At 52.2% G+C, this 9,409-nt stretch overlaps 1 long non-coding RNA gene across 1 annotated transcript; it reads right to left on the reverse strand.

Moving 5' to 3' along the window:
* Window positions 1–7,232: 7,232 nt before the first annotated feature.
* Window positions 7,233–8,909, reverse strand: LOC135326509 (uncharacterized). The gene is made up of 3 exons (XR_010386883.1): window positions 8,807–8,909; window positions 8,156–8,227; window positions 7,233–7,295 (listed from the first exon to the last, which is right to left on the reverse strand). It is a non-coding gene; the product is annotated as an uncharacterized LOC135326509 (long non-coding RNA).
* Between the last annotated feature and the right edge of the window lie 500 nt (window positions 8,910–9,409).

A 9,409-nucleotide genomic window follows, 5' to 3' on the forward strand; every position in this document is an offset into this window, starting at 1 on the left:
TTCCAAGGATGAACCAAAGTGAATGGCCAAATGTCATAGACCCCAGAACCATGTATGAGAAGGCCTGCTCCGTGGAAGAGAAGAAACAATGGGAACAAAGGGAAGTAGAACAAGATGATGATGGAATATTGTTATGGAAATTAGGCTTGTCGGCCACCATAACAGGGCTCGACCCTAGGTTCCCGCAGAAAAATTTTGGAGCCAAATCAAAACAAATTAAATATTAATGACGCGCGTGCAGTAATTACAGCTCGAGCTGGGTGCCTCCGAAGAGGGACCCTAACATAAACAAATCCTGGGCAATTATAGTTTTTTCAACTTACATTTCCCACCCCTCACATGGTAGTTAGACCAATAGTAATTTTTTGGTCTGGGGTCTCCTGCTCCTCATTGGGTCTCATCATCATTCTGAGGTAAGCTGTTTTTCTCCTTATTTTTGTTTTTTGCAGTCTCTGCTGACGGTTGTACCTCTGTTTTTGTGGGGTCTTACTGTTGTGTCTCAAGGTCCTGAGGAGGAGGTGATTCTAAATCATAACAATTAACACTGCCCCAGCAGTGAGCTAAGGCTTTGTCCCTCAAGGTCCTAATGCCCTGCACTGGTCTTACTTCAAAGCCTTGACGCCCTCCCTTTCGGAGTGTGAGACGCATTCCTGCAGACACCCTCCCTTTCGGAGTGTGAGACGCAGGAATGCAGACTGCTTGTAACTTCCTTATCTTCCTAGCTTGAACCAGCTCTGAGGCCCTTTTCTTACTGGACTAAGTAAAAGTTCATTATTTTATCTAAGTGCGGCCTAAGGCTTCAGCAAATTTAGCTACTCATGCTAAGCAAGTTTTATATAAGTTGTGCTAAGCGGCTACCTCTAGACAGTTTCAGTTCGCTATTCTTTAACAAATATGGACAATTAGGGGGAAAACCAATTCTGCCTCTCCCCAAAATGCAGTTCCTACAGCTAGGTGGTTTCACGAGAAAGCTCATGGGGGAGCAGAGGCGGTAGCTAGGCAAGTACAGAAAGTCTGGGCCAGTGCAGGAATATACGTGGCTGCAAAAAGAACAGGACATTAGACGAAAGAATCGCAAAGGTATGCACACACAGTGGCCTAAAATGGCCAGAAGCCCTAAACTTTGCTCTGTGGGACGTACGAAATGCTCCAGAACAACCCGTAGGACTACCACCAGCTGAAATTCTCTGTGGGAGACCTTTAGCTATACGAGGGACTTCTATTCCAGCTAAGAGCAGCCTGTTAGACGGAAATGAACGACTAAGCCAGTGTGATCTAAGTATGCAAAAAAGGTTTGAAAATCTTAAAAAATATGCTCAGTGGTATCAGTCCCCACCACCTGAAATACAAGTGCCTGTTACACAGCCTGGGGATGAAGTTTTAGTTAAAGTATTTTTATGAAAATCCAAGTTAAAACCCAAATGGGACAGGCCATATACTGTCATACTATGTTCCAATTTTGCTGTTAAAGTTAGACTGTACTTGTATATATTGGGAAAGGCTGTGTATGTATGAGAACCCTTTGTAGTCTTATATTCGTAGAGAACATTGCTGTAAAGACAAGTAATCACTCAAATAGTTGCGTTGGTAACTTAGTTCTTCAGCTCCTGGTACATCTTATCCATTGTTACAATCTAATTACACACTGAGTCAAGCTTGACTGCTTACCCCCATCGGAATGAATCTTACATTGGTGGAGAAACTACCGCAACGTGATGAGCTGCGTCAGCTGCTAGAGCGCATCCAAAACAATGGACAAAAAGCTCTAATCGCCACTCATCATGATACAGAGGAGATACAGGACGTCTTGGAAAGGGTGAAGCAGGACGGAGCACATCATGGTTGGGAAACTCCTCTGGGATGATCACCAACTGCAACAGGGATTCATACTCACGTGTTGTACCCAGGAGTAGTTGTGTTAAGTTTAACCATGTTATGCCTATTACTTACGATCCTATTGTACATTAGATTATGGAAAGTGATAGCATGCCTTGACAGCCTTTGAGAACTCTTGTCTAAAGGATTAGCAGGGATGCTTACCAGAAACAAAGGGAGGACTGTTAAAGAATATTGAGCTGGAACTGTCTAGAGGTAACAGCTTAGCGCAACTTATATAAACCTTGCTTAGCATGAGTAGCTAAATGCGCTGAAGCCTTAGGCTGCACTCAGATAACATGAGGAACTGTCAGCTAGTCCAGTAAGGAAGGGCGCCAGGGCCGGTGCAAGGTGGAAAGATAAGGAAGCTTACGAGGAAGCGAAGTCCATCAGCAGAAGCCACCACAATAAAGATAAGGCAAACCAGGCTGCCTAGAGACAGCAGTGGGAGCCACCGAAGAACACGAAGCCCCCAGAGCCAGATATGGTGATTGGTCTGAAGCTTTGCATGGGGTGTGGGGAGCTTAGCTTGTGAGGGTATAATTGCCCAGGGATTTCTTTGTTTGGGGTGCCTCTTGGGAGGCACCTAGCTCCAGCTGCAATTGCTGCACATGCATCATTAAATTGTATTAAATATGCTTTGATTTGGCTCTGAACTTCTCAGCGGGAACCTAGGGTCGGACCCTGTTATGGTGGCTGGCGAGCATAATTTTCCATAGCACTGTGTGCTTTGAAGAACTGGGACACCTGTGGTTTAGTTAAGTGATGGCTTGTAGTCCTGGCAAGAAGGTATTGGCCTGGACGTGTCTCTCTGAGAGAGGGGTGAGTGCTGGTGGCCCTGGTGATGAGGGCAACATCACCCTTGGGAAGGGCAGGAAGGAGAAAGGAAGGGCAGGGAGCTTCCTCCATTTTTCCTGTCCTCTGGTAGGTTTGGGATTTGTGGGCTGTGGTGGAGCAGCAGAGCTGAGTCTGCCCAGCTGCCCCTCCGGGTTTTCTAGCAGAAGCACTGACCCTGTCAAGCTGATGTTGAGTGATTCCCGAGTCGCAAAAGCTTGGGTGCAGGGGAGGCAGGAAAGGTCTGCGAGGAAAGAGTCGGTGGCCCAGAAGAACGTGCACAGGCAGGGAGGCAGCTTTATGCAAATGGTATTTCTGTCTTTCCTCATGTTTTGGCTTGTGCGTCCCCTGACTTCTACAATGACATCACGGGAGCGTGAAGGGCTCAGTTGTGCAAGCCTGGCCATAACTAGCACGCAGGGGGATTCTGTCGGTTCCCAGGCTCTGACGTGAATTGTCCTCCTGGAGACGAGTTTAATATGCCCGAGGTGCAAATACTTCTCTTCCTGCAGGACTGAAGCTTCCAATGGCAGGGAGGTGGCTTTGGAAGAAAGTCTGGATGTGCAGGCGCTGGCACAGTGTTTGTTTCTTCTCGGAGCTTGTTGCCTCCTTCTTTGCAGAGGCCAAGGCTGCTCTTCAGCTCTGAGGTACTTTGCTGTGGGCTCTGTTAGACTTGAGGAGGCAAAGAACGCCTCTGCCTCTGGAGGTGGCTGGGAAGGAGGCTCCTGTGCAGTGGGCTGGTCTGAGGGACTTCGTGGCATGATTCCGTTTCCTTCCTCTTCCTGGGAAATGCCATTTCCTTTCCTGTCATTTCCCTGTCCCCAGTGAGCGCTCCTCTGACTCCAAGCCAGTGTTCTTGGGTGTTCTCCCTTGCGGACTCCTTTGAGACGAGGGGGCAGGTGACCGGTTTAATTTTCCCCACCCCAGAGTTTTCAAGCTGGAACCATCTCCCATTGTTAGGGACTTGTTTTTCCTCAGAAGGCAGTTTGGTCTGTGTTCCTATTTCCCCCTTGCCGGGAGGCATTTCTTCTGCTTTGCCGCGGAGCAGTTGTTTGCAGATAAAAGCTGCGTTGCTCACTGCGTTCTGTTTTGGCTGCACGTTCAACAGCACGGGGGGTTAGGATGCTGGCCAGGCCCCTGTAGCTCTTGCTGACCAAAGGAGGCCAGCGTGGGCTTCTCTGGGTGTGTGCCCCCGAGAAAGGGGAGTGTGTGGGCAAAGACATGTGCTGCCTTGCAGGAAAGCGCAGAATTGCTTCAGTAGCAGTCTCAGTGCTCGCCTAGAGTGGCACAGTCACCTTGGCAGCTGTCCGGAGAGAGGACTTCCTCTCCCCAGACATCTGCCTACTTCCAGAACGTTGACTATCTGCATACCAGAGAATTAGGCCGTTGATGGTTATCTTGACACTACCCTTCTGCAACAAAGACATCCCCTTCTGTAGGTGAGCAGAAGGGACGGAGTCACGAATGCCCCAGTCCCGTCACACCTGCCCTCCAACTTGGCCTCTGGGCTTTCTCAGGACAGCCTCTCAAACTCCGCCTAAAACCATTTCAGTTCAACAGTCCTGTGTTATGTATCCCTACTGCTTGTCCGTGGGAAGTATGGTGCTGGAGGGAGGCTCACCTGCTGGGTTAGCCTCACATTGCTGTCTTCCTAGGAAGAATGTGAGAACAACTCCTGCAACTTGGCTTTGAAAGGCTTTGTAAAGGTCATTAACGCACCTTGGCTGGTCTCACGTGCTGCACAGGCGCCGAGCGGACTGAGAGCTGCAATAGCAGAGGCTTTGTGTCGGGCTTGCTCTGGCGATGCTTGGCTTGTGTGAACATGGTGGTTTAGGCAGGGGCCTCCCTGGGCCCAGCGAGTCTCTTGCATCATGTGACGCTGCTGCTCTTCCTCCTTTGGTCTCTGTGTAGGGCCAAGGGGTGTAAGTGCATCCCAAGAGGAAGAGGCGAGCAGGAGGAGGAAAGCATGTCAAGAACCCATCCTCTGCATGGGCACAGAGCTGCCAAAACTTGCTCACTTGTGCCAGCTGCCCCTTAGAAATGTCACCGGGTTCGCAGCACCCACCGCCCCCCTCTGCTGTTCTGCGGTGCTAGTTGCTGCTGTAGGAGCGGCCCAGCGCAAACAGGTCCTTTGGAAGCAAGCAGTGGTTTCAGGCTGGTTTGGCCGGCCTTGTTCCTGCAGCCTGGGACCATGTTGAGGTGTCCTGCTTGCGTGGCTTGGGTCCTGAGCGGTCTCCAAAGTCTTACGGGGTGGCCCGGCAGGTTTGGGGCAGTGGCGCAGGGGCAGTTCCCCTGCAGTCCCATCCTGGGAGCCCTAGGACAGGCTGGGGAGTCCCAGCAGGGCAAGGGCACCGCTCTGCTTAAAAGGCTGAGCTGGGTGTGCTGGAGACGCTGCAGTGTGTGAGCGACTGGTTTCTGCAGCTGCCTTCTCTGCTGTGGAGCTCTTTGGCAAGGGGGTGAAAACAACGATTTAGTACTTCCTCTCCTCCTGCAGTCACGTCTCTCATGCTGCGTTTTCTCCCCCCAGCTTTTCTGTACTCATTCCCTGCCTTGCTGGTTCTCAAATCCCTGCCAGCTCCCCTTAGCCCTTGGGGGAGGGAAAGCCCTGCCTCTGGAAACCTCCCTGCTTCTTCAGAAGCTTGGGCAGTCTCATCATTCTTTAAACCCCAGCAGTGCACAGCTCTACTCCTTACAGCTTGGGGATGGAGGAAACAGAGGCTCAAAGCAAACAAAAGTAACACAGGTAGCAGTATTTGGGTTTGAATTTAACTTTGCCAAAAGAAGAAAAGAAAACTGGTGTCCCTTCTGCTGCAGCAGGGTAGTTTCTAAATATTTATTGTTATATAATCCTTGGCTGCCTCAGCAACTGGACCAAAGTCCCTACCGGGGTCTTGGCCAGAGCCAGCTGCTTCCAGGGGGGCAGGAGGGAAATGCAGGCAGGGGGCTGGGGGGCCGGGGAGGCGGTTTGGGAGGGCGCCGGGCAGCACCAGGCACAGCGGGTGGCAGCGGCTGCATCTGGGCTGCAGCCACGGTCTGCTGGTGCCCAGGTGCTGGGGCAGTGCTGGGGGGCCGCGAGGGCCGTGGGGGGGGCGGGCGGGGCGGGCGGCTGCCCGCGCGTGAGGGCTCCGGTTCTCTGGGGCGCCAGGGTGGGCGGGCCGGTCTTCCAGGTGCGCGTGGCGGCCGCTGGTGTTGCGTCCGGCTCTCCGGAGCACCGGGGCGGGTGGGCCGGTTGTCCTGGCGCGAGAGGCGGCCGCCGGCATCTGGTCTGGATCTCTGGGCTGCGCGGAGGTTCCTGCGGGGAGAGGTGGCTGTTCAGGACAGGCGGGCTGTGGGTCCCAGGGCAGAGGAGAGCCTGGACCTGCCAGGGCTGCAGCAGCCCCGCGGCGTGGACGGGCTCCGAGGGCCGCATCTCTGGGCCCCGTCGGCCGCCTGGCTGGGCCGGGCCGCAGCTGACGCGGGGGTGCCGGGGGAGCGGCGTGCAGCCCCCGTGGGGCCTGGCACCCTGCCTCTGAGTAGCAGCAGCGTGGTACGGAAAGCTACAAGTAGCAAACAGGGCACACTTGCACCCGCACAGCTTTGGTTTTGCTTCTCTGCACCAGCCACCCAAGCCCAGGGGCCTCTCAAGTCCTTCTTGGCCCATACCACATTGACCTGCCTTCTCTGCACATGCTGGGAAGGGGATCTACGTTTGAGAAACAGCAGACACTGAAGTACGTGCACAGTCTGCCAGAATCTAGGAGAGCTGCAGAGTCTCACTTCGCAGTGTGCCTGACAAAGACCAACACTCAACTTATAGTATTTGACTGACAGCGACTACTCAGGGGATCCTCGAGGAAACAAGATCACAACTTCTTCTGCCATGAATGCCCTTAACACGCTCTTTGCAATATGTATCCAAAGTACAAAATCACTGCCCGCACTGAAAACACACTCGTTGGGAGTGTCCAGGTTCAGATGTTACAGCGTCCTTTCCCAGAGCCATGCCTAGAGCTGGGAAGGAGTCATCACCATCACCTGAGTTGCTCCGACAGCTAGGCTGAGGAGCACATTTGGAATTAATGGCATTAGATAACAAGGTGATTTCTCTTCCCAAATTCCCTCAGAGTGGACTGTAGCTACTGCAGTTCTTACTTGCTATGGCAATCTCACCCTTCTTTGTTTCTCTTCCTGACTTGGCTTTGCCTTCGTCTATGGCTGGGTCTTCTCTTTTAGCAACAGTGTCAGTATTAGGTAATACTGGCAACAGTAAGAATGGCTTTCAGAAAAGAATACTCATTGCTATGAACTAAGGGCTCAAATAGAAATTCTTACACCAGAAATCTCAACAGAGTACTGTCAGCAGCTAACTTTGCCCTCCAGAAGACTACATCTGTAAACTCTTCCTTACTAATAGCAGCTGTCTAATACAGAATTTTGGGGAAAAAAACAGTGAACTCACCGTTTCCTCCTCCTCATCAGCCAAATAACTAGGCAACACAACGCTGCTCCAGCCAAGAGGATACCCAAGACCGTTGCAGTGCGTACCGTGCAATGCTTTCGTATGTCTTTTGGCTCTGCGGCAGCTGCACTTCTCCCACTAGCCAAACCTGGAGGAAATTACACAAGGCCATATGTTACTGTGTTCTGCACTGCTGATAATCTCACAGTCTGTTTGACATTCCCAGGAAATTTTCTTTTTCCCTTTCTTAGCATCTCTGAAGGAGGGAAATCTCGGGGACGGCAACACTTGCTTGGTTTCAGTAGCAGCAAAGTCCCCAGGTCATTGCAAATCAGCACGCTTTGGAGTCTCTCTTTAGCCTCTCAGCCTTGTTTACCTTCTGGGATGGCCATAATCCAGGTTTCCCAATTGGAGGGGTTTGCTCTCCCTTTCTGGCAATCCTTCACATCCCACAATCCCTTTGGTGCTCCCTCGCCCTTCTGAGGCTCAAAAGGGCTGTTTCACGGAGGCATCCTCTTGACACTTTGAGACAAGTCAGCCCACTGAACAAAACTCATCAGGCCAGAAGGAGAGCACACAGGGGTGCTCATCTGGTTTACCAGTAACTCCTCTGAGCGACGTGGACAAAAGCCATCCCGGGTCCAGGGAGTGCCACCCTGACTCTTCCCTCCCAGGTCAGCACACTTGCCCCAAGGGAAAAGAGTCCGGCTCTCTTGGGCTCCTGCTTCCATAGCCAGTGACACTGCTATTCCGGGCTACACCACGTCCCGGCTCCAACCGAAATGGTGGGTGCTGGCTGCGCCGCTCAGCCCAGCAGCCAGGGTGGGCACCTCTGCGGCAGCCTGCGGCAAAGACGACACCTGAACCTGGCTCTCTCCCTTTGCCTTTTCTCCAGCACAGGCACCACCTCCCCTTCCTTCGCCCTCTGGTCTTCCAAACACCACTCGTATGCTCCCAGTCTTCAGGACTCCTCTCTCACTTAGGCATCCCTGCAAGACGGCTCAGTACCTCGGTGCTTTGGAAAAAAGGCGTATTTCCTGTCGTGCAGGGCTTCTCCGGGCTGTGACACACTTGGAAGCGCTGTCAAGAATCAGAGAGAGGTAAAGCCTCAGCACTGCTCAGGCACACAGCATGCAGAAGGAGGCATGAGGTTCCCTCCAAACCCCTGCCCGGCCTGTGAATCAGGGCATCATTTAGGACCTCCTTTCACAGCAGGGATCCCACTTGGTACTCCTTTTGTGCCTAGGGCCTCTGGGGACTCCCTGCAAGTTCTGAGATGCAGGTGGGGCAGGAGGTCTAGTCGATTAAGAGTCGTGTTTCCTAACTTGCGCTCAATGTGGTTAAAACTGCCTCCTTCCCCAAACGGCAAAGCTCCGAAATCCCGGGGAGCTGCATGGTGTGGGAAGTGAGGCTATCTCATAGGACCCACAAAGGTTTATATGCACATGTCTGGCACACTAATTGCAATCATCTCCACACACCAGAGGCAAAAAACATCTTCAGAAAGCCGCTCCTGGCTTGCTTTAGAACACTTCCAATGCCCTAAGACTTTAACATTTGGCCGCTGACATGCTGTGCAGTAGCAGGCCCCAAGGGAAGAGCCTGCAGACACACAGGGCTTTTGATTTCCTACAGCGGATGACAATGGACAGCAAGTACCTGGCATGCCTGTTGCTTGAGTTGCCTCTCTCTCTTCATCAGAGGCTGGCAGGCTGTGACTGCCTCCTGCCGGAAAGGTCTCCTTCTCCAGGGTCTCCTGATGATTCTCTTTGGAAAGAAAGCCAGACAGCTTGATCAGAAGGCACTGATCCTCATCACTTCCGCATGGTATCTTCAGGAGGCAATCCTTTTCAAAAGGCTTCAGTAAAAAGCTCAGAAACAAAACCTGGCATTTCGGGGTGGGCACCTGCTCACTAGCCCAATGTGTCCTTTGTAGAGAAAAATCAAAGCGCACAAAATCTTCCAGATAACCAATACAGGCAGCAACACCTGCTGTACGGGTGGGGAGACGAGACAATTGCATGGGAACCTCTCATTCTCATGCCACTTGGTGCCTTTTTGAGAATTGGCAAGATGACATTGAATCCTTTCCTTCAAAGAGGGCAGGAAAAACCTGTAGCCGGTTCAGCTGGGGAAAAAGGCCTCCTGAGGACCAAGGCTCATCATGCCAACTCCACCACACAGTACGCATAACAGTCACATACGGTACACTGAGCCCCAAGCTCTTGCCACTGTGTTCAGGGCGCATTCACAAACGTGCTG

Source organism: Dromaius novaehollandiae, unplaced genomic scaffold, assembly GCF_036370855.1.
Source record: "Dromaius novaehollandiae isolate bDroNov1 unplaced genomic scaffold, bDroNov1.hap1 HAP1_SCAFFOLD_48, whole genome shotgun sequence".
Taxonomy (NCBI): Eukaryota; Metazoa; Chordata; class Aves; order Casuariiformes; family Dromaiidae; genus Dromaius; species Dromaius novaehollandiae.